The sequence below is a fragment of the Zingiber officinale genome, chromosome 11A, assembly GCF_018446385.1.
Source record: "Zingiber officinale cultivar Zhangliang chromosome 11A, Zo_v1.1, whole genome shotgun sequence".
In the NCBI taxonomy this organism is placed as follows: Eukaryota; Viridiplantae; Streptophyta; class Magnoliopsida; order Zingiberales; family Zingiberaceae; genus Zingiber; species Zingiber officinale.
In genome coordinates, this window is record NC_056006.1 from 11,178,972 (window position 1) to 11,205,334 (window position 26,363).

At 38.4% G+C, this 26,363-nt stretch overlaps 2 long non-coding RNA genes across 2 annotated transcripts; one reads left to right on the forward strand and one right to left on the reverse strand.

Moving 5' to 3' along the window:
- Positions 1 to 10,512: 10,512 nt before the first annotated feature.
- On the reverse strand, positions 10,513 to 25,552 carry LOC122032260. The gene is made up of 4 exons (XR_006126009.1): positions 25,425 to 25,552; positions 24,296 to 24,305; positions 15,385 to 15,387; positions 10,513 to 10,526 (listed from the first exon to the last, which is right to left on the reverse strand). It is a non-coding gene; the product is annotated as an uncharacterized LOC122032260 (long non-coding RNA).
- LOC122032259 lies at positions 21,179 to 22,615 on the forward strand. The gene is made up of 3 exons (XR_006126008.1): positions 21,179 to 21,599; positions 21,688 to 22,132; positions 22,557 to 22,615. It is a non-coding gene; the product is annotated as an uncharacterized LOC122032259 (long non-coding RNA).
- Positions 25,553 to 26,363: the final 811 nt, after the last annotated feature.

Sequence of the window (26,363 nt, forward strand, 5' to 3'; positions counted from 1 at the left end):
GCAGACGCACTTAGCAGGAAGTTCAGTGCCACCTTACTATCCCTAGCAGCCATGTCACCGTCCCTACAGAAGGAGATCACAGATTTCAGCCTCAAACTTATAGTGGGACAGCTCTCTACTATGACATTAGAATCCACCTTGCTTGGTGACATCTAGACAGCCTAGGGACAGGATCCTGAAATTCAGAAAATCAAGCAAGGGCTAGCAGGATCAGAAAGTGGAGAATTCAGAATATCTGATAGTGGGGCATTATATTTTGGTGACAGAATATGCGTTCCGAATAAGGAGGAATTAAAGAGAAAGATTTTAGACGAGGCTCACAGGACTCCCTATGTGATGCATCCGGGTTCCACCAAGATGTACCAAGACCTAAAGAGACGTTTTTGGTGGCCTGGGATGAAAAGAGACATCGCTAGATATGTTAATACCTGTCTGACCTGCCAGAGGGTCAAGGCAGAACACCAGAGACCATGAGGATTTTTGCAGCCTATCCAGATTCCAGAATGGAAGTGGGAAGATATTTCCATGGACTCCATAGTGGGACTACCCAGAACCACGAATGGTTTTGATGCCATCTGGGTAATAGTTGATAGATTGACTAAATCAGCCCACTTCTTAGCTATCAGGATATCCTACTCCATGGAGCAGCTAGCTCAGTTGTATCTCAAGGAGATCATTAGATTACATGGAGTCTCACGGACCATTATATCAGACAGAGATAGTAGGTTCACATCACACTTCTGGGAGTGTGTACAGTCAACATTGGGCACTAAGTTAAGATTCAGCACAGCTTTCCATCCTCAGACAGATGGTCAGACGGAGCGAGTAAATCATGTACTCGAAGATATGCTCCGAGCATGTGCCCTAGACTTCAAGGGAAGTTGGTGCAAATATCTGAGTTTAGCAGAATTTGCATACAACAATAGTTATCAGGCCACTATTGTTGGAGTGTATACTGAAAGCCTAAGCTTTGTAAACATTCATTATGAATAAAGAATCATATTTGGTCAAATTGTCTACATTTAGTTGTAGTTGTTCAATTAATTTATATTGTAGATAACATAGTATGTGGTGTCACATGCAGAAGATAATGTTATCAGTACCTTATAAATTATAAACAGTAGCTCGCGACCAAAATGGAAAGGAACAAACCATTAGAAGGTCGTAGTGTAATTAGGTATCAGTTTATCTTGACTATATAATTACACTAGTACACTCAGAGTGTATTGAGTAGGACCACTTGAGGTCGTTTCTTTTATACTGACTTTATAAAGAAACAAAGACCTCGGTTATTATGGAAGTGTGTGCTCTTAATCCTAATATAATAACAAGCACATATATTTGATATTTATTTCTTTAATTTATCAATGGGTGAGATTTAGTTCGATGAATCAATAAGCCCGATAAATTGGGAAATGGTATCACTTATAGTGTGTGTTGTTGATTATAGAAGGAAACTATGTCCTAGAGATACTAGGTTGATAATGTCCTCAAGAGGAGCTCATAAGGATTGTCATGTTAAACCCTGCAGGTGGACTTAGTCCGACATGACGATAAAGTTGAGTGGTACTACTCTTGGACTAAGATATTAATTAAATGAGTTGTCAGTAACTCACTTAATTAGTGAACATTCGATATCTTAAAGACAGGAAGACTAACACACTCATAATAAGAAGGAGCCCAAAAATGTAATTTGGGATTGGTGCGGTAGTTCAATAATAGTTCTCTAGTGGAATGAATTATTATTGATAAAATTAAGTTGTGTGTTCGGGGCGAACACGGGATGCTTAATTTTATCGAGAGACCAAAACCAATTCCTCCTCTCGGTCCCTATCGTAGACTCTTATTTATAGAGTACTATACCCACCTATACCCACCTTCTATACCCACCAATAGGGAGCCGGCCAAGCTAGCTTGGGAACCAAGCTAGGGCCGGCCTAGGTATAAATTGGGGTGGTCGGCCCTAGCTTGAACCCAAGCTAGAGGGGCCGACCAAATTAAATTAAAAAGGAATTTTAATTTTAATTTTTATTATGTGGAAGATATAATTTATTAAAGAGAATTAAAATTAAAATATCTCTCTTGTAAAATATCTACAAAAGATTAAAGAAAGAGATTAAATCTCTTTCCTTATTTGTAAATTGGAGAGATATTTTATTTTCTCTTTAAAAATTATTCACATGTTATTAAATTAAAATTATAGAAATTTCCTTTTATCAACCATGAAGAGATTTTTGAAGAGAAATTTTATTTTTAAAATTTCCGGAAACAAATTAGGAAGTTTTAATTTGTTGATTAAAACTTGTCTAATTTATTTGTTTGATGTGGCCGGCCATTCGAGATTAATTGGGGAAATTTTATTTTATTTTTCTCAATTAAATCATGTTAAGGGAATTAAGGAAATTTTATTGTAAAAAATTTCCTAATTTGCCTAGGCCAAGGAATATAAAAGAAGGGGTGAGGGTGCCTTCATGAGACACAACCTCTATTATTTCTCTCATTCTTTTATTCCTTGGAGTGGCCGGCCATCCTCTTCCTCTCTCCCTCTTTGTGGTGGCCGAAACTCTCAAAGGCTTGGAGCTCTTGTGGCGGCCGGATACTACTTGGAGAAGAAGAAGAAGAAGAAGGAGAGAAAGCTAGCATCTCTTGGAGCTTGGTTGGTATTTTGTTCTTCATCCTTGGTTAAGCTTTTTGTGGCCGAACCTAGCTAGGAGGAGAAGAAGGTGGTTGGTGGTTTCTCATCTCGGAAGATCGTTGCCCACATAACGTCCGAGGTTAGAAGAGGAATACGGTAGAAGATCAAGAGGTCTTTCTAAAAGGTATTCTAAAAGGTATAACTAGTAATTTTTCTTTCTGCATCATACTAGTTATTTTTGGAAATAATACCAAATACAAGAGGCTTACGATTCTAGAATTTCGAATATGTTTTTCGATGTTGTGTTCTTTTATTTTTTCTTTTCCTTGTGATTTGATTGTTCTTTTCGGTTAACCTAAAGTTATTTTAGGAAATTAAATATTAGCTTTCTATAAAAGGTTTTGTCTAGTCGGTGGTGGTTGCTTCCATATCCAAGAAGGCCATGTGCCTCGCCACGTCAGTACTGGGAACCGATTATGGAAATTAATATTTAATGGAATTAATAACTTAAGGTGATTTGTGTTAAACATGTTAAGTTCCGCAGGAGACCCAAGTCAAAACCTAAAAGAACGAATTGATTATGTTTTGGATCAAACGTGTTAAGTTCCGCAGGCGATCCAAAATTTAATTTAAAAGAACACATGGTAGATAGGAAAAGGTTCAGACCTTTGTACAAAATTTTTGTACAGTGGAACCTCTAGGTTTTCCGAGTAGCAACCAACAATTGGTATCAGAGCTAGGGTTTTGCCTCTGTGTATTTGGTATTAGTTTAATTATGCACATGTCATACATAATTTAGGCAGGTTAATAGTAGGATGTGCTAACTTTGTGGATGCAGGATCCAACTATTATGGCTTTTAGTTATTATGTGTGTGATTGGACCCTTGGACATGTCAAGGGCATTTATATTTGTGTGCATGATTGTATTAAAATACAGCAGGAGCTTTATTTAGTTTTATTAGGATTTTATTTTTGATCTAGATACATGTACATTCCTTTTATGGAATATAGGATCAAAAATGTAAAATTCTATTTATGTCACGGATTGAATCTTGCAAAGCGTGGAACCTTCTAAGGACCAGAGGCGCAGAGGAACTAAGAACAAGATGGATGCGACAGCTAGACCCTGTGGCGGTGGCCAAATATGGCAGCAGCTTGGGATGACAACACACGGAGGACAACTAGAGATAAAAGCCATAATAGTTGAAAATTAGATTTTCTATTTATTGCTTTTATATTGTGCTGTGTGTATATGTTAGTTTACATGTTTAGTAGGCTAGCATAGTTAAAATTTCTCATTTATAAATAACTAATTGGGAGAGGGAATTTTAAATAAATACCATGGTCTCCATTACTGGTTTGTAAGTGATGCAAACAAGCTTGCGCGTTGGCTCTGAGTGCCTTCCTCCATAACGGATGAGCTTGTTTGTGGATCACTAGAACAGACTTCCATTTTTGGATGACTATAGGAAGTTAATTAAGAGCGTGTGATCTTCCCCAACGGAAGGGGCATAATCTTTTTAATGGACTTAGTGTCAAGTAATGGTATACACTTAGACACATCTAATAGTATCCTCCCCATCGGCGTCACTGCTATTATTTGTGTGACCAAAAGACACCAACTATTAATTTTATTTGTCAAAAAGTTAGGTTGACAAGATAATAAAATTAATGGGATAAAACCCTCCTTTTATAAATGTTGAATTTGTATACGTCCACACTAACGTGGCATATAAAATTCACGGTGTTTTGAGGTGTTGGTTAATTTAAAATAGTATTGTTTGAGGAATCAATATTATTCTAAATTTAGAGTTTTGACCAAAAGTTATTTGTGATTCTTAGGATGACTTTCAATCCACTGTCCATCATACTTCAACAGAATAGACTTACTAGACCTAATTACATAGATTGGAAAAGGAACCTGGACATTGTTCTTATTGCTGAAAGCTATAAATTTGTACCGACTGAGCCTTGCCCTGAAGCACCTACTGGTGAATCTACCCAAGAGGAGATTGAATATCATAGGAAATGGGTAAAAGTAGATGAGATGGCGCGGTGTTACATTTTGGCTTCAATGTCAAATGTATTGCAACATCAGCATCAAGACTTACCAATAGCTTATGATATTATGAACAATCTCAAGGAACTCTTTGGTCATCAGGATAGGGCTTCTAGACAAGAAGTCATGAGAAAGATGATGACAGCCACCATGCAAGAGGGTACTCCTGTGAGGGATCATATCCTAAAGATGATGGCTTATCTGAACGAGATACAGATCCTTGGAGGAGAAATTGATGGGGAAACCCAGATCGATATGATCCTCCAAACACTACCTAGAAGTTTTGAGCAATTCCGCCTGAATTACAATATGAATAAAAGGTTATATTCATTGGCGGAACTACTGACAGAACTCAAGGCAGCAGAAGGATTATTTCGTCACAATGCTCAAATTCACTATGCTGAAAATGGTTCTACTTCTAAGTCGAGAGGAAAGAAGAAGAAGAAACAAGTCGGTTCAGCAAAGAAAGTGAATAAGTCTCAGAGTACGGGATTTAAAGCTGGAGTGAAGAAGCCGAAGGGCAAGTGCTTCATCTGCAAGCAGGCAGGACATTGGAAGGGGGACTGTCCTTGTAGGAACCAAAACAAAGGTATATCTCATGCTCTAGTTGTTGAAACATGTTTAACGGTGTTATCTACCAGCACCTGGTGTGTAGATACGGGAGCCACTGATCATGTCTGCAATTCCTTGCAGGGGTTCCAGGAAACCCGACGACTATCTGAAGGAGAAATTACCGTCTACATGGGCAATGCTACTAAGGTGGCAGCTATTGCAGTGGGAGACGTCTACTTATCTTTTAGTAGAAATAGGAATTTGGTTTTAAGAAATTGTCTTTATGTACCCAGTTTTAGAAAGAATTTAATTTCAGTTTCTAAACTGTTTTAAGATGGATATTCAGTTTCTTTCAGTATCGATGTAGTTATTAAGAGAAATAAAGTGATTATCTGTTCTGGTACATTAGTTGGCAATTTGCATACTTTAAATCCAATTTCTTCCACAAAGCAAAACATGGAAATTTATAACTCATCTTCTAACTCAAATAAAAGAAAAGAACCTTCGGAAATGAACCAAGCATATCTTTGGCATCTAAGGCTTGGTCATATTAACTTAAGTAGGATTCAGAGGCTAATAGCCGATGGACTTTTGGGTTCATTAGAGTTGGAAAATTTTCCAACTTGTGAATCTTGCTTGGAAGGTAAAATGACCAAGAGGCCATTCAAGGCCAAGGGGTATAGAGCCAAAGAAGTGTTGGAATTGGTTCATTCTGATTTGTGTGGTCCTATGTCTGTCCAGGCAAGAGGTGGTTTTGAATATTTTGTCTCTTTTATAGATGATTATTCAAGATACGGATATATTTACCTAATGTGTCGCAAGTCCGAGTGCTTTGATAAGTTCAAAGAATACAAGGCTGATGTGGAGAAACGATTAGGTAAAAGTATCAAGACACTACGATCTGATCGTGGTGGCGAATACCTCTTAGGAGAGTTTAGGAATTACTTATCAGAGGCTGGGATTCAATCCCAATTGTCTGCACCTGGAACACCCCAACAGAATGGTGTAGCAGAACGAAGGAATATGACTCTTATGGAGATGGTTAGATTGATGATGAGTTATTCAGAATTACCAAATTCGTTTTCGGGATATGCTCTGGAAACAACAGTGTATGTTCTGAACTTAGTACCTTCTAAATCAGTTTCTTCTACTCCAATAGAATTGTGGAATGGGCGAAAACTCAGTCTAAGACATATTCAGATTTGGGGTAGTCCAGCACATGTATTGAAACCAGATGCTGATAAGTTAGAATCCCGTACAGAAGTTCGCGTGTTTGTAGGATATCCCAAAGGAACGAAAGGTGGTTTATTTTATAGTCCTAAAGACCAGAAGGTCATTGTTAGCACCAATGCCCAATTTTTAGAAGAAGACTATATAATGGATTATAAGCCCAGTAGTAAAGTTTTTTTAGAAGAACTAAGAGAGGACACGTCTACTTTAGTACCAACAGTACAAGATGAAGTACCACAAGAGACTGCAACACGTGTCACACATGATACACAACCACAGACAGTGCCTCGTCGTAGTGGGAGGGTTGTGAGGCAACCCAAGAGATTCATGTTTTTGGGAGAGTCTTCGGACTTGATCCCGAGTAAACATGAACCTGATCCCCGGACATATGACGAAACACTCCAAGATATAGATGCAGCATCTTGGCAAAAGGCGATGAATTCTGAAATAGAGTCTATGTACTCTAATAAGGTCTGGGAGCTTGTAGAACCACATGATGGTGTAAAAGCCGTTGGATGTAAGTGGATCTACAAAAGGAAAAGAGGGACAGACGGGAAGGTAGAAACCTTCAAAGCTAGGCTTGTTGCGAAAGGGTACACTCAGAAAGAGGGAATCAATTATGAGGAAACCTTTTCACCGGTAGCCATGCTTAAGTCTATCCGGATACTCTTATCCATTGCTACTCATATGGATTATGAGATTTGGCAAATGGATGTCAAGACAGCTTTCCTTAATGGAAGTCTTGAAGAGAACATCCATATGAAGCAACCAGAAGGGTTCATTGAAAAGGGCAAAGAGCATCTAGTGTGTAAGCTCAATCGGTCCATTTATGGACTGAAGCAAGCTTCAAGATCTTGGAACATCCGGTTTAATGAAGTAATCCAGTCGTATGGATTTATTCAGTGTCCGGATGAGTCTTGTGTATACAAGAAGTGTAACGGAAATGTGGTGGTATTTCTTGTACTATACGTAGATGATATTTTGTTAATTGGCAACAATGTCAAGGTATTATCAGACGTAAGGGTATGGTTGTCCAAACAATTTGATATGAAGGACTTAGGAGAGTGTGCACATATTCTTGGGATCAAAGTGATAAGGGATCGCAAGAAAAGAATGTTGTGTCTGTCCCAAGCTTCATATATAGATACAATCCTTGCTCGTTTTAGTATGCAGGATTCCAAGAAAGGCTTCTTACCTTTTAGGCATGGAATAGCTCTATCTAAAGAGATATCTCCGAAGACATCAAAGGAGATAGAAGACATGAAAGCAGTTCCTTATGTTTCGGCTGTAGGAAGCCTTATGTATGCAATGCTATGTACGAGACCTGATATTTGTTTTGCCGTGGGCATGGTCAGTAGATATCAGAGTAACCATGGACAAGGACATTGGACTGCGGTAAAGCATATATTAAAGTACCTAAAAAGGACTAGAGATTATATGCTAATTTACCAAGCAGACGATTTGCTCCCTGTGGGTTACACGGATTCAGATTTCTAATCAGATAGGGACAATAGTAAGTCTACATCAGGCTATGTGTTTACTTTAGGAGGTGGAGCCATTTCATGGAGGAATGTTAAGCAGAAATACGTATCGGACTCAACCATGGAAGCTGAGTATGTAGCAACCTCTGAGGCAGCTAAAGAAGCAGTATGGCTCAGGAACTTTCTAATGGACTTAGATGTGATTCCTGGTTTTCCCAAAATTATCACAATTTATTGTGATAATAGCGGTGCAGTTGCAAACTCGAAGGAACCACGAGCTCATAAGGCAAGTAAACATATAGAGTGTAAGTACCACTTGATACGAGATATCGTGAAGCGAGGAGAAGTTGTCATCGCCAAGATTGCATCAGCAGATAACCTGGCAGATCCTTTCACTAAGGCCCTTCCGGAGAAAGCTTTTGATCGGCATGTGGAGGGAATGAGAATCAGATGTATGGTAGAAGATATGACAGCATAGTCATTAGTATAAGTGGGAGATTGTTGGAGTGTATACTGAAAGCCTAAGCTTTGTAAACATTCATTATGAATAAAGAATCATATTTGGTCAAATTGTCTATATTTAGTTGTAATTGTTCAATTAATTTATATTGTAGATAACATAGTATGTGGTGTCACATGCAGAAGATAATGTTATTAGTACCTTATAAATTATAAACAGTAGCTCGCGACCAAAATGGAAAGGAACAAACCATTAGAAGGTCGTAGTGTAATTAGGTATCAGTTTATCTTGACTGTATAATTACTCTAGTACACTCAGAGTGTATTGAGTAGGACCATTTGAGGTCGTTTCTTTTATACTGACTTTATAAAGAAACAAAGACCTCGGTTATTATGGAAGTGTGTGCTCTTAATCCTAATATAATAACAAGCACATATATTTGATATTTATTTCTTTAATTTATCAATGGGTGAGATTTAGTTCGATGAATCAATAAGCCCGATAAATTGAGAAATGGTATCACTTATAGTGTGTGTTGTTGATTATAGAAGGAAACTGTGTCCTAGAGATACTAGGTTGATAATGTCCTCAAGAGGAGCTCATAAGGATTGTCATGTTAAACCCTGCAGGTGGACTTAGTCCGACATGACGATAAAGTTGAGTGGTACTACTCTTGGACTAAGATATTAATTAAATGAGTTGTCAGTAACTCAATTAATTAGTGGACATTCGATATCTTAAACACAGGGAGACTAACACACTCATAATAAGAAGGAGCCCAAAAATGTAATTTGGGATTGATGCGGTAGTTCAATAATAGTTCTCTAGTGGAATGAATTATTATTGATAAAATTAAGTTGTGTGTTCGGGGCGAACACGGGATGCTTAATTTTATCGGGAGACCAAAACCAATTCCTCCTCTCGGTCCCTATCGTAGCCTCTTATTTATAGAGTACTATACCCACCTATACCCACCTTCTATACCCACCAATAGGGAGCCGGCCAAGCTAGCTTGGGAACCAAGCTAGGGCCGGCCTAGGTATAAGCCCTAGCTTGAACCCAAGCTAGAGGGGCCGGCCAAATTAAATTAAAAAGGAATTTTAATTTTAATTTTTATTATGTGGAAGATATAATTTATTAAAGAGAATTAAAATTAAAATATCTCTCTTGTAAAAGATCTACAAAAGATTAAAGAAAGAGATTAAATCTCTTTCCTTATTTGTAGATTGGTGAGATATTTTATTTTCTCTTTAAAAATTATTCACATGTTGTTAAATTAAAATTATAGAAATTTTCTTTTATCAACCATGAAGATATTTTTGAAGTGAAATTTTATTTTTAAAATTTCCGGAAACAAATTAGGAAGTTTTAATTTGTTGATTAAAACTTGTCTAATTTATTTGTTTGATGTGGCTGGCCATTAGAGAGTAATTGGGGAAATTTTATTTTATTTTTCTCAATTAAATCATGTTAAGGGAATTAAGGAAATTTTATTGTAAAAAATTTCCTAATTTGCCTAGGCCAAGGAATATAAAAGAAGGGGTGAGGGTGCCTTCATGAGACACAACCTCTATTATTTCTCTCCTTCTTTTATTCCTTGGAGTGGCCGGCCATCCTCTTCCTCTCTCCCTCTTTGTGGTGGCCGAAACTCTCAAAGGCTTGGAGCTCTTGTGGCGGCCGGATACTACTTGGAGAAGAAGAAGAAGAAGAAGGAGAGAAAGCTAGCATCTCTTGGAGCTTGGTTGGTATTTTGTTCTTCATCCTTGGTTAAGCTTTTTGTGGCCGAACCTAGCTAGGAGGAGAAGAAGGTGGTTGGTGGTTTCTCATCTCGGAAGATCGTTGCCCACATAACGTCCGAGGTTAGAAGAGGAATACGGTAGAAGATCAAGAGGTCTTTCTAAAAGGTATTCTAAAAGGTATAACTAGTAATTTTTCTTTCTGCATCATACTAGTTATTTTTGGAAATAATACCAAATACAAGAGGCTTACGATTCTAGAATTTCGAATATGTTTTTCGATGTTGTGTTCTTTTATTTTTTCTTTTCCTTGTGATTTGATTGTTCTTTTCGGTTAACCTAAAGTTATTTTAGGAAATTAAATATTAGCTTTCTATAAAAGGTTTTGTCTAGTCGGTGGTGGTTGCTTCCATATCCAAGAAGGCCATGTGCCTCGCCACGTCAGTACTGGGAACCGATTATGGAAATTAATATTTAATGGAATTAATAACTTAAGGTGATTTGGGTCGAACGTGTTAAGTTCCACAAGACACCCAAGTCAAAATCTAAAAGAACGAATAGATTAAGTTTTGGATCAAACGTGTTAAGTTCCGCAGGCGATCCAAAATTTAATTTAAAAGAACACATGGTAGCTTGGAAAAGGTTCAAACCTTTGTACAAAATTTTTGTACAGTGGAACCTCTAGGTTTTTCGAGTAGCAACCAACAACTATCGGTATGACACCTTATGAGGCTCTCTATGGGCGGAGGTGTAGATCTCCAATCTGCTGGCATGAAAGTGGTGAACAGAAAGAACTAGAACTTCAGACAGATCTAGTAGCAGACACCACAGCAGCTATACAACAGATCTGCCAGAGAATAGAGACAGCTCAAAGCCGCCAGAAAAGCTATGTTGATACACGGCGCAGACCCTTAGAGTTTTCAGTTGGTGATACAGTATTTCTCCGAGTGGCTCCCATGAAGGGAGTAATGCGTTTTGGGAAGAAGGGTAAATTGAGTCCCAGATATGTGGGACCCTACCTTATCATCAGAAGAGTTGGCAAGGTAGCATATGAGCTAGAGCTACCCAGGAGATGTCAGCTATCCACAACGTATTTCATGTCTCTATGTTGAAGAAGCATATCCCAGATGTCACCCAGGTGATTGAGCCCCAGTCAGTACAAGTCTGCGAAGACCTCAGCTATGACAGTTGACCTATTCAGATAATAGACCGAGCAGTTAAGAAATTGCGGAACAAGGAAGTACCCTTAGTAAAAGTTATTTGGCAAAGTCACACAGCAGAAGAGGCAACTTGGGAGACAGAAGCCAGTATGAGACAGAAGTACCCAGAGTTATTCTAAGTTCGAGGATGAACTTTTTATAAGGTATGGGGGATTGTAACGCCCGAAAATTCCAAATAAATTATTAAAAATATTCTATTATTTTCCTGGAATTTTAGGATATTTTTATGGAATTTTTAGAGTAGCGAAAGTAGCAAAAACAAATAGAAACGTAAAATGGTTTAGGCGGGAATTGAACCCGAGACCTATGGGCCCTATGCCTTATAGAGGACTCTAGTAACCAAGTGAACCCAGCAGGGCCGTGCTGAAAGAAGAGGGAACCAATTATATTTATATTTAAGTTGACCGAATTAAACACTTAATATAAATAGGAGACTTAAGTGGGGATTGATTAATTTTAATCGTTAAAGTCCTCTCCCTCAAACCCTCACCGCCGAACCCCTCTCCTTTCTCCTCCTCTCGGCGCACCAAGCCCCAAGGGCTAGGGTTCCATCCCTAGGGCCATAGGAGTATCTTCCGACAACATCAAAGGTACGAGGACGCTCCTCTCCGCGAGAAGATCGTCGAAGAGATCCCTTCTCCGGAAAACCTAGCGATTGGATTGTAAGAAAAACTAGCGCAGGAGGTAAGAAACCCCTCATCTGCAGTATAAGTAGTTCTCGTGTGATTTCATGCTTTAGTTTAGTAGCATATGAATTTTTGACACATAGGTTGCGCAATAGCGCACACCAAGTGTTCGAGAATATGATCAGCATAGGAAAAATGCAACTTAGACACTTTAGTAGCTTAGCTAAATGCAATAGAGGCATTTATTTAGTATATGCAATTTATTATAGCTTATATGGGACACGGTCCAATGGGTGGGCTCCCACAGTCGCCTCTAGGTTCATACAACCTAGCTCTAGGTTCAGATAACCTAGAAATAGCAAGATAATAAAAAAATTCAGCTATAACTAGTATTTTATTTTCAGCAGTGACACTGTACTGGACTAGATGTCCATTGGGTTGGGCTCCCATAGTCGTCCCTAGGTTTAGATAACCTAGTACACTCTACTAAATTCGGAATTTGCAACCCCCCGATCTAGTTAGGGATGCACGAATAACAAGTACAGTTGCCGGGCCCAACAGCAGTATGATTAGTATTTTTATCTATTTATGATAAATAGCTTTCAAAAACTTCACAAAATAGTTTATGAAAATACAGAGCAGCTTAGAATCAGTTAGCAGTAGTGTAGCTCAGCTTTTATTTCAGTTTAGTCTTATGAATCCACATGATGGTTTTATACTTAGCTATGATTACCATGTATCGTATGTGATTATGCCATGTTTTAGAATCCATGTTTAGCAATGTTCAGCATATACTTCAAATAGCATGTTTTAAAATCATAAAATGCATCGTTTGCATGTTTTGTGAGGTAGATGGTTTCTTACTAAGCTCTCGAGCTTACAGATACTTCTTTTCCTTATACTGCAGATAAAGGTAAAGGAAGGATGGATTAGCGGAGGCTGGAGGGCATAGCTATGAAGATTTGTGTGGGCAAGAACTTGGAATAAAGATCTTAGGGATCTTGCAAGTTTCGTTTTAAGCATTAGAACTTTCTAGCATTTTATTATTCCGCACTTTGGTATGTTTAAATGCCACGAACTAGTGAATTATGCACTATGCCATGCTTAGAATACTAGTTATTTGATATTAGTATGTTCCAGCCATGTTAGAACCTATATATGTGATTTGAGCACGCAATAGTTCTGGAATCAGACTCTTGATACGAAATCAGAAACCCCAATCGATCAGCCGATCGATTGGAGGCTCCTCAATCGATCAGCGGATCGATTGGGCAACTTGTTCTACGAACAGTGAACCCCTGGATCGATCAGCCGATCGATCCGGTAGCGTTCTGTAGCGAACAGAGAGCTCTGGGATCGATCACTGGATTGATCGACTAAGTTGGATCGATCAGCCGATCGATTCATAAATTCTTCCGTGCACAGTAGCACGCTGAATCGACCCCTGGATCAATTAGTTAGGCCGGATCGATCAGCCGATCGATCCAGAATATTTTCCCGTGCACAGTAGCGCGCTGAATCGATCAGTGGATCGATCAAATGACTCCAATCAATCCACCGATCGATTGGAAGACCTGATAACAGCTGGAAACCCCTCATCTCAGCCCTTGATCATATGTGAAGCCTAGATTACCTCCCTTAGCATAGGAACAGTATTCAAGATGTGGTTTAAACATGAATTCCAGATCTAATAGCAATTTACAGAAGAAATTGTATTAGTTAGGAAAAAAAAATTTAAAGCAGACTAGTTTTCCGCACATTGAGAATAGTTATAAAAAGTAAAATGTGACGATCCGGCCTTACATCTTAGTTAGTAGGAGGCGGGTCGTTACATAACTCCCTTTTGTTTTCTGCCCGACCTCTGCCATCGTATGCAGAAGAGAAGGAGAGAATGGTTTAAGTCACGGGAAAACAGAGCATCAACTTATCCTTTTTTATAACTTAATATTTCTGTTAACTCCTTAAATAATTTTTTTTAACTTTTCTAAACAGATTTGTCCGTTTGCATTCTTGGTCCGCCGGATTTGCCCTCGGTCAGAGGTTGCGGGTTCGATTCCTCAGCTGAACCCTTTTTCTCCTATTTATTTTCTATTTATTAATTACTACTTAAATAAATTTTGTTCCTTCTTTTAATCAGCATCACTCACTGGAACACTTGGTCAGCCGCGCTTTGTTAAGATCAGGGGTCGCGGGTTTGATTCCTCAGCCGAACCCTTTTTATTCCAATTTATCTCTTATTCTTTAACTACTGCTTAAATAGATTTTTCTCCTTCTTTAATCTGTAATGCCCGCTGGAACAGTTGGTCAGACGCGCCTTGCTTAAGGCTTGGCTCGTGGGTTCAAATCTCGGCTGCAATCTTTTTCTTCCTATTATTTCTTGTTATCAACTTCTACTACTTAAATATATTTCATGCTTCTTTTAATCAGTAACCACTACTTGCACACTTGGTCAGCCGGACTTGCTTAAAGCTTGGTTCGGCTGGAGGTCTCGGGTTCGAATCTCTGCTTGGACATTTTTTTGTCGAAACTTCTTTCGTTTAGTAAAAATACCAAACGACCTCCAAAAATTGTATAAAAATACTCTAAAAATTTCTAAAAATCACTAGAATATTTCTAAAGTATTTCTAAATATTTTTTAACCTCTATTAGGACACGTAATGAGGAATTTTGGGTCATTACATCTGCCTCGACCCCCCTTTTAAACAGTGCTGGAGGCACCTCCAAGCCTGTTCGAGGCGCCTCCTGGTCGCCGAGTCGCACGCGTGGATCAGCTCTGAACTGGTCACACTTTATCCCATTGAAGGCACCTCTAAGCTGCTCCAAGGCACCTCCAACGCCTGGTCCAAGGTGCCTTCAGCTTCCTCCGAGGCGCCTCCAGCGCCTCTGGATAGCTGGCTTCAGCTAGCACCCGAGGCTCCTCCAAGCCCCATGGAGGCACCTCAGACACTGTTCATCCGAGGTTAAATGTACTCCTTTGTTCCTGCAAAATGTGTTAGTCCCAAACACAAACCCTGCAAAACAAAGTTAGCACAGAAATATTATAAATGATATCGACAGTCAACGGACTATTCGGGTCTGACTTCGGATTTCCAACCGGAAATCCTAGGTCGGCTCGACACCTACTGTTCTCTCTACGGGGAACGCATCCTCACCTACTCCACTCAGGAGATTTACCTATTGCCAGTGCGATCCTCCATATCGACTGGACATTTGCTCAACGTTCGAAGCTTCCGGACTTTCTGCTGGACTTCTACTTCCCGGCCCGTCCAGTCTTCCACCTGGTTCGTGACACCAGGACTTTCCACCTAGGGTTACCCCCCCCCCTCCCCTAAGACTTTTGCCTGAAGCTGTCGACCCGCCAAGACTTTCCGTATAGGGTTACCACCCTCTATGACCTAGGGTTACCACCCCCTAGGGTTTTCACCTGCCTAACCACAGCTAGGACTTTTGCCTAAGTATCACTTAGGACTTTCCTGCAAGCTCCATGAACTTGTTAGATCACAACGCTACTTAACTTTGAATCCTTTGCCATTATCAAAACTTGGGTTCGATCGTCTGATGCCCGCACCAACAATCTCCCCCTTCATGATTATGGCAACTCAAATTCAAAGTTAAGTAAAAATAAAATGCATAAATAAACATAAGCATGCTTTTAAATAAGAAGTTTAAGCCCAAACGTAAGCATACTTAAGTCACATGTTAAGTACAAGCTAAAGACATTTTAAACTTTATAAAATTCAAGGAAAATTAGCATTCTCGAAGTTAAGGCTCCCCCTTAATAAGAGAACTCTTTTCCTTATTTTTTTTTTAACTCTTTTCCTTAATTTTTTTTTAACTCTTTTCCTTAATTTGAATTTTTTATCCTATTCTCCCCCTTTGCCATATATCAAAAACTTTGTAGGAAAAACTTAGTAAAAAATTTTGAAGTCAAAAGTAACATTTAAAACGCCGGTTTTTAAGTCATTGTAGGGAAAATTTTGTAGGAAAAGTTTAGGAGCATTTTGCTAAGTAAAAATAGTTTAAATATAGAATAATTCAGTTTAGCCAAAATTTTGAAAACTTAACCTTTTTTAAAGACTTTATTTTAAAGATTCGTCATTAAACTTAAAAGTCTTTAAAAAATTATTTCTTTAAGTATGAAAATCAAATTAAGTTTGGAAAAAACTTTAGCTTTAAGAACTTTTTCAAACACTTAGATTAATTTTCATTGTGTCTAGGGAGATAATTAACTAAATTTTAAGATTTAGTAAAAAGTTTAAAAAAAAGAGAACTTTAGTCAATTTTGAAACTTAGATGAAATATTTGGGAAAAAGTAAATTTTCAAACTTTATTAAATTTGAAAAACTTTGTTTGTAAATGTTCTTTTAATTTTGAACAAGTTTTTTAAATAATGGTTTGAAAAAAACAAAATAAACTTTACTAAATTTTCAAAGGATTTTGGAAAAAAGGTTTGAAAAAGTATTTTAAATGAATTTCAAAATACTTAACGGCCAAGGAGGAGCAAAATAAGGTTAAACCTTAATGTCCAAGCATGAGTTGAGTTAATTTGATTGTAAGTTAACTAAGTTATTTTAAGTAAGGTATCAGAGCCCTAATGTGCAAGGTGAGTAACCCTAAACAATCAAATACTTTAATTTCTTGGCCACATGTCTAACCATCTAGCTACTAGCTAATTGCCTAGAGGACAACAACTTTCACTTGGTTAGTAAAGTTAAATCAATAGATCCAGTTAGATTTGACTAGGGCTGGATGACTTGACTTGATTACTGTATATTAGGTATTTAATGCCCGACTCATATTGATGCACAGATATAAGCATTCTTGAGTCCAGGCTGTACCCTATGTATCTCACACCATTCTATGTTTTTCAAGTACAATCAAGGTAAGCCTAGGTGTTTGTGAGATGCTCTGGCTCAATTCTAGGGGAGCATGATTTCTAGGGTAGAGCCTAGGCTAAGTCCAAATTTGAAAAACTAGTAAAAATGGGATTTTGAAAACAACATTTTGCCTAGAATTTAGAAATATAATTTTAAGCTTAAGCAGATTTTGAAAACAAGTAAAATATTTAAGAGGAAAGGTAGAAAACTGATTTGAAAATCAATACCTATTCTACCCATCACATTCCTATTTGCCTACTAAGTGCAGGATTTAACCAAGAAAAAACTAATAAGCATAAATAAGTAGAGTTCAACTAAGCACTAATATAGTTAGACTATAAAATATAGGTGTCTATCCACGATACACCAAATGGCAGAGTCATAAAGCAGGGTCATCGAAAGCACGATCATCGAAAACAGGATCATCAGCTGGAAGGTCGTCAGCTAGAGGTGGTGCGAGGGGTTGCTCGGGTGTAGGCTGAGGCTGTCCATGGCGACATATCTCACCTCGGAGAGAGGCAAACCCTGCAGCTATCTCGTTGCGTAGAGATCGAAGGAAGCAATGGCTCTCTCGAACAACGTGTCGAGTCTCAATGGACTGAACCTCAAGACGGGCGAGTCTGTACTCGACGGAGAGTGATGCTGAAGTCGAAGGCCCGGCTGATGTGGAGGGCCCGGCAGAGGTGGAAGGATTTGCGAAAAATGCCTCTTCCAAGAAGTTGGGCCACTCCTCTCCCTCGCCTGGTGCATCCTCGGCCTCTGGAGCGATAGGAGCAGCGACTGGTGGCGGCCGGCCCTTCCAGGCCAGAATCCCCTCGGCGGTGACCTCTATACCGGCTAACCGAAGACTCCGCTGCCCTAACTCATCGTATATGGTAAGTGGGATGAGTGTCCCTATAGTCGTGTCTATCCTAGAGGTGGAGAAAATTTGGGTTAGGATATGACAGTAGGGCATGTGGATCACTCCAGACGTGACTGTACTAGATGCATGAATGATGTTATGAAACATATGCAGTGCAATGTCTATATCTAGGCGCTGACTAAGAGCGTACAAAAAGAATGAGTGGGATGATCGCATCTTCGAGACGTCTCGAGATGTGATGGGCAGGATGCATGCTGTCAGGACTCTGTACATGATGTAGTCCTGAACTCTAAGAAGAGTCGACCTGAACTCAGTCAGGCCAAAGGGTCTCTCCTCCCCAAAAAAATGCATATAGATGTCATATAAGGTGATATGGGAATAGGGATCACCGAATGGTAGATCCCTAATCGGGTAGCACAGGAAGGTGCATGTGGACTCCCTAAGCTCTAAACTCGTGCGGATCAGGGAGGGGGTAAGCTGGATGTTAGTTCCACCAACTTTGGTGGAATATGTAGTATCATCAACCTTTTCAAGGTTGTGATAGAACTAGGCACACAAATCCTAGTTTACTGTGTTGTTGCAGTAAACCAGTTTCCCTAGGTGATAGTAATCTATCATCTGGACTGCGGGGAGACAAAACTGGGCAAAAAATGCTACCTACATACCTAGGTTTAATGGAGTCAAATGTAAACCTAGCAAAATCTACCCTATGCTGCTCCGAGGGGAATCTAGGGTCCATAGAAGGGGCCCTAGCCGGTGTAGGATCAACAATTTGACATTTCCTATTTTTGACAATATATATAAAATGATGCAGAATAACTACAAATAAGGAAAATAGGGAAATTTGAGATATTCCTAGGAGGCATTGTAGGTGTGTGAAGGAGAGTGGATGGTTTGAAGGCGCCTTAGGGGAAGAAATCACACGTTTTGGAGAGGGAATCGCGGAGAGAAACGAGTTTGAGAACAAACAGAAAAGCTTCTATTCGTTTATGAAATCTTGGGTTAAAGGCGCCTTATACGGTGCTTAAGGCGCCTCCAGGGGGCAATTAGAGGCGCCTCGGAGACCATCCGAGGCGCCTTTGGTTAAGGCGGCGGGAAATTTTCCGCCGTGATTAAGGGCGCCTCCCTCATGTGGGAGGTGCCTCCGCTGTGCGCCTACGTGTCACAATTTTTTTTCCTTTTTAATATTAAGTTAATTTGTTTTAAAGGTTAGGTTAATTAAGAAAAAGAAAAACTAAGTTAATTAAGTTTCGAAAAATATTAGCTTCATTAAATTTTTGAAAAATATTTTATTTTAATTAAATTTTGGAAAAATATTTTAAGTTAATTAAATTTTTGAAAAATATTTTAAGTTAATTAAATTTTTGAAAAATATTTTAAGTTAATTAAGTTTTTTAAAAAATATTTTAGGTTAATTAAATTTTTGAAAAATATTTTAAGTTAATTAAGTTTTTTGAAAAATATTTTAAGTTAATTAAGTTTTGAAAAATATTTTAAGTTAATTAAGTTTTAAGTTAATTAAGTTTGGAAGGATAATTAATTTAATTTTAATTTCAAATTTCGAATTTCGAATTTCAAGCTTGTATTTGAATTTCTTTTAATTTCTATTCCTTAGTCATCTCACCCGATCTAAATTTTCAATCAGGTAATCCTATAATTTTTGTGAGATGAATTAGGTTCAATTTTAGGGTTTGGTTTAACTTTGTGTTAGATTCAGGTTTAGCTTTGGGTTAAACAAGTAGGCATTCTTTGGATAAACTTCTGGGCTATGGTGAGTCACAAGGACATCATTAAAGTAACCATGCCTTTGAGGGTTTTTAAATAGTCCTACCCATTGAACTTAGTACAAAACCTTAGTCTAACTGGTTAGGATTCATAAAGGGTAGCTTCGGTCAGTTCCACTTAGCAAAATGCACCAGGTCGAAGCATATCTTCCTAGACATGCGATGACTAAGCTTCCCCAATGTACTATCATCTAATACTTCACCAGTACCGTGAGTCAAGTTAAACCTAGCCCATTTTAATCTAACCTTAATTACCCTGCCGGGTAGTCTACTCTTGGTTACCCTTATCGGGTGGATTAAGTTCGGAGGTGCCAAATATTTTGGAGCTTTCCCTTGGATTTTAATTTGATTTAATTTGAATTTAATTTGATTTAATTTGGATCTTAATTTAATTTGATTTAATTTGAATTTTTAATTTCATTTGAATTTTAATTTTATTTAATTTAATTTGAATTTGAATTTGAATTTTATTTATTTTTATTATTTTTCTTCTAGCTCCCCCTGGATCATAGCCTTGATATGGTATATCGAGGTAATGTATTTGATCCTTAAGGACCCAATATTGAGCAAGTCCAATTTGATTAACCAAGTTGGACTTGGGTACCCATGCTCGGACTGATTTATTAGTTTGTCTATTTACTGAGGACAAGTAAGATCTATATTTTCTTTTAGTTTTATAACCAAGACCAGTTTTGTTGTAAACAACTCTTTGTGTCCCAAGAATTAGGTCAAGCTTCTTGGAGCCCAAAGAGAACCGTTCTAATGTATTTTTTTAAGTCCTTAACCTGAGTTTTCAGACTGGAATTTTCTTCCTTAAGTTTTTAAACTTGAGTTGAATTTCCAGTCTGAACTGGGTCAGGTAAGGTTTTGGGGTTAGTCACTTCTTTCAGGATTGCTACTTCCTTTAGAAGTGACTTGACCTTCAGGTTTGATTTAGCTAATTTGCGTAGTAAGTAATTAACTAAATTATTAAGTCAAGGAACACTTACAGCGGGGTTTAGCCCTTCGGAAATAGATACGGATCCGTGGCTTTGTTCGGACTCGGCTTCCAACTCGTTCTCGCTCTCGGACAGATTGATCTGGTCCCGGGCCATTAGTGCAAGTAGACTCGTTTGATCGAGTTCATCTTCGTCGTCCTCTGAGGAAGATTCGTCCCATGTCGCCTTTAGCACCTTCTTTTTCCTCTGCTTCTTTGCATCCTTCTGATTTGGCCAGTTGGCCTTGATGTGTCCTTTCTGGTTGCATCCGTAGCAGATCACTTCGAGTTTGACTTTTGAACTAGATTGAACCTCCTTGGATTGTACTGTCTTCTTTAGATCTCTCTTGTTGAAGCCTTTCTTTTTCTTGTAAAGCTTCTTCACTAGGTTCACGAGCTCGGAGGTTAATTCATCATCTTCATTGTCTGAGTCAGGTTCATCTTTGTGAGATCTCATAAAATTTAAATAAATAGAGTTATTTGAGAAATAGCCTTATAAAATTTTTCTGGAATTTTTAGAAATTTTCTGGGAATTTTTCGTAGCTCGTACGGAGGGTTTTGAGGGGATTGATCGGTGGGTACGAATAAAGCCTGTTTGGACTGCCTGTTTATGTGAGGAAATGTTTATTATATAAATTCTTTTTTCTTTTTATTTCCTCCCTCAAAAAAAAAATGCCGATCCCGACCCCCTCCTTCCTCATTCTCCCGATCCTCTCCTTCGGTCTCCCTCTTCTCCTCTCTTTGTTCCTCATAAACCATCGACAGTGATGGAAATCTCCATCTGGGGTCATCCACATCGCATCGCCGGTGGGCCAGGTCACCGGAGCTCGACGGGAAACGGCAGAGTCCAGTGCTTCTCCGGTGTATCCTGTGCCCGATCGATGAAGGCGTGGAGGCTAGGGTTTGGAGGGGGGCTGGAGGTGCGTCGTTCCCAGCTGATCTGTGCCCTTCTCTTCTTGAGTTTCCTTCTTCTCAGTCGTCTTCGGTAAGTGGCCGAATCGCATCTCCTTCCACCATCGACAACCGAAGCTTGGAGAGATGCCCTAGCTCGGATTTGTGCCGCTCGATCGCCGGCGTGAAGAGGCAATTAGGGCTCCGAAGGTAAGGCATCGTGTTCAGTTGATCGTTGAGGATTTTGTGTGATAATTCTTGATACTCTCCTTCTTTCCCTTTTGCGTCTCAACCTTAGATCACCCGAGATGACCGAGATAGGTCTTCTTCATTAGGCATTTGTATTCCTCTCCCAGTGCCAGATCTTGGCGGATGCTGGCTGATTGGGGGTTGCGGTTGAAGAAATTGAGATCAGTGATCTCTTGCTTGATCTCACCTTGATTCGAACAGAGGAGTGGATTTTCCAACAAGTTGTTTGCTGTGGATTGTAATCACGGGACTGGAGAAGAAGTGCAGGGAAGAAGTTCATCATGGTTAGGTTCTGTGATTCCAGGTGAGCTTTGGTGATCAGTGAAGTGAGGGTCTGTTGCTGTGAGGCTGGAATTGTGATCATTGCGGTGAAATTGAGGGCTGTGGATCAATAGGTGTGGCTATGAGGTTTCTTGTTCTTGATTCCAGCAATTTCTTGGTCTCGGCAGCAACATTCCTCTTGTCCCAATAGCCACAGTAGCTGTGGAATTGAGGTATGGTTTTTGATCTTGCTGTAGGTTAGTTAATTTAGGTTTATGATATGAATTAGAGTAATTGATCCATGTGGTAGATCATATTTAGATTTACGGTTATGATAGGTGTTTATGTGTATGTTTGATTGGAGGTTGTAATTAGATTTAGATGGTAACAACTATGATTAGATTTATTTATGTAGATTTAATCTGATGGAATAATTAGGGTTAAGCAATTAACCCTAGTTAACTATTGGATCTAATCTAAGTTTGGATTTCTAATCAAATTGGTGATTAGGGATTAGGTAACTAATCCTAATCGACCATTAGGTTTAGTTAGGTAGGTTGTGATTGTGTTGATTAGGGTTTTACCCTAATTTAGTTTTAGGGATTTTATTTAGCTATTCATTTGATTTAGCTAAATAATACTGTTTGCTTGACACAGGACTCTGATTAGAGACGGGCGTCTCGACTTCGGATTTGGATTGTACCTTCTATTTGAGGCGGGTACCCTTTGACTTATCTTTTCGATATTGTATTATGATATGTGTAGTTTATATATAATTACTAGTAGTAGAGGGTAGATTTATCTCTTCCTTGATCTTAGCTTAGTTGATACCTATCACATGCTTCTACTGCTAGATGTTTTACATTAGTCTGGTTTACTTGTATCTTTTGCCATGTGTATATGTGTTCGTGGTTATGGTTGCTTATAGTGCTTATCTACCCATGATTAGTCGCTAGAGATACTTGTTATATATTGTTGGATTCATGTTGTTTATATCTCTGTTATATATATATGCGTTCACTATTTTGGCACCTACGCATATGGAGGAGGACATGTTCAGGTATGACATTCTGTAGCCGCATGCACCATATTGCATGATTGCATGCTGGGCGATTGACGACTCCATTATTGTTGAGCTCGTCGGCCGGCTACATGGGCCTGCACACAACGTGACCACTGCATGGGTAGTGGCACAGCACTTAGGGTGTGTATTGTAACGACCACCCTTCTTACTGCTACTACTCTCTAAGGATGACCGTTACTTATCTACTAACTCTACTTAACTAGTATAATTAAAAATCACATGGAAAACCCTACTGAAAAATTTCGACAGAATCTCCCTTGTACCGGTGACCATAATCATTAATACATGACATATATACACAGCCACAAGCGGCTGGAACACATATCAATCAACCACGCAGTATAATAAATCCAAAATAAAGGAAACAATACCACAACTCATCACACCATATCACAATTCTTCTACTATGTCCTAATCACATCAAAATAGCAAATGTTATCTCAAATACTCCTAACATAGCAAAAGACAATGGAGACTAAAATAAAACTTCTTTCCTAGTCCCAAGGCTTCCATAGTCCTGGCATCACACATCCTTCAAACGCCTCCTTGTTGCCTTCCTTTCTATATCTTTTCCTTTCCTGTATCTGCAGTAGGAGGAAATGCAGTCTATAAGCATAAAGCTTAGTGAGCGCTATCTACTCACAAAAACTCGATATGCATGTATACAAATAAAATCATGCTAAAACTGAATGCTAATATGTAAAGCTACTCATGCTCATAAATAACAAAGAAATCAACTAACAGAAAAGCTAACATGTATAACTACTCATGCTCATAAATAGCAAAGACAGCATACTAACTGATATGCTAACATATAAAGCTAAACATGCTCATCAACTAGCAAATAAATAACATGTAAGAAACTAAACATGTAAAAGCTGCTAGCATAAAAGAAAACTAAACTTGCTGATCTTTAAAACAAAGTGAAACTTACTTCATTTACTCTAAATTTATTCTTTTATTTCACTTGTTTAAAATTTATACTTTAATACTTGAAAATAATAATCAACTTCTCTTGGGCCCGACATTGTACCACTTTGCGCGCATTCTTAATAAGAATCGAGGTAGCTAATCCCGAAACTACTAAGATACTTCTAGGCCTTGTGCCTAGGGGCAACTTGGAGCTCATCCCTTGGACCTTGTGTCCGGTACATGCCCTTTAAAAGTAAAATACTTATTATCTTATTTACTTCTTCTTTAAATGCCTTGGCATTTTAATAAGCACCTCGTGTGCCAAAATCCCTAAAGTCTTGACTTTGGGATCTACTTAAGGTCTTGGCCTTTTTCTTTCCTTTCTTTATCTTTCTTATACTTTTCTTTATCTTTCTTTACTTTCCTTAAACCCAAAATACTGTTAGGGTATCTTTCGTATGCATCTATAAATGAAACTAACTATGTAACACAATCATGCATAGAATACAAAAGAAATCTACACATACAATACTTATCAGAAATCTATACTAATGCTTAACAAAAATCTGCATACTAGCTTGATAAAAATCTGCATAATAGCTTAACAGAAATCAGCATACTAGCTTAATAAAATCTGCACTTGCTTAACATAAATTCTGCAAAGAAACTTAACAAAAGAAAACATATTCTGGCTAGTACAGATTTTCATCGTCTCTCAAACTTCCTTTCCATAATATGACTAATACACAGCTTATATGGAATTCACTCAATAAAGATATTATAACTCGTATTCCATTTAAAATTCTAGAATCAGCTAAGCACAGATGTTATCCATATACTTGAATGGAAGTAGCTTAGCTAAACCTCAAGCTCAGATTTAACATAAGTAATTTATCTAAACCTCATGCTCAGATTTAATGTAAGCAAATTACCTAAACCTCATGCTTAGATTTAACATAAGCAAATTATCTAAACCTCATGTTCAGATTAAAGAACCTCAAATCTGTATACTCTAAAGACTTAATCAAACTTCACTATAATCTTTTAAAACTGCACCATGAGGAGATCTAAACTTCCAAATTGATTTCAATTATCTCAGTTTCCCCACTCATCTAATATCAAAAATCTGCACTATACTAGACTTAACAATAATCAGCATATTAAACTTATAAAATCTGCACTTGTGATCTTAATCAAATCTGTATTATACACTTAACTAAATCTGCATTATACACTTAACAAAATCTACTCTAAGATCTCAACCGAATCAAGCACAGAAACCTTGAGTTACTTCAAGAACATCACAGAATAAAATCAAATCTCATATCTAGCAACAGGATACTAATTCTTGCTACTACAGAATTTAAAAGCAAGGAAAACAAAAACGCATGCTTCTAAAACTTCAACAAAACAGAACCCTAACAAAAAAGGGAACAACATGGCAAGGCGACACGGAAAATCCACAATCATGGCAAGAAACCAAACCAATCGAAGGGAACTACTCCTACTGCAGGTGAGAAGCAACTCACTCCTTGTATCCTTGAACTCACAGCCGGAAAGGGAGATCTAGGGTTTCAGATAGATGAGAATCCCGGCGGCTTCTTTGCGTTTCCGAGCTCCTCTCGTCGAGGTGGTCACGCACGGGTGAAGACCGACCAGAAAACGATGCTCGTCGGCCGCCGGAGACGTGCCCTAAGTCGTCTTCGTTTTCCTTCGCTCGGGCAGAATCGGCGCCGACGCTGTTCGTGAGGGAGAGGAGGAATTATGAGAAAAATTTTTAGGTTTTAGGAAAAGGATTTAAAACTTATACTCAAGGTTATTTTCGTTTCCAACTATAGCTTAAGTGGAATTTTTCTCCTTCTTTAATAACAAATGATCGCTAGCAAAGTTGGTTGGCTGTGTTCCGCTTAAAACTTTACTGCGGTCGAAGGTCTTCGGGTCGAGCCTCGGCTCGGCCCCTTTTTTCTGCACCCTTTTATTTCTATTATCTATAACTACTACTTAAATTTATTTCGTTCTCTATTTGTTCACAAAACAGCCACGGAATAGCTGGTTAGCCGGTTTTAACTGAAGCCAGAGATCACGGCTTCAATTCCTCAACCGCGCACTTATTATTTCCAATTTATTTTACTGTTCCTAACTACTAGTTAAATATATATCGCTCCATATATGATTAACAAAACATCCATAGACCAGATGGTTGGGCTAAGTTTGTTAAGACTCGGGCCAAGTCCGAGGTCTGGGGATCAAAACCCGGCTTCAACATATATATTTATTATTATTTTTTTAAACTTCTTCCTCTTGGTAAAAATACCAAATGAACTCCAAAAATAGCATAAAAATACTCTAAAAATTTCTAAAAATCTCTAGAATTTTTCTATAGCATTTTTAAAAATATTTTTGAATTATTTTTAGAGCTCAAAATGAGAAAATTTGGGTCGTTACATGTATGGTAGGTTGCCCGGTAG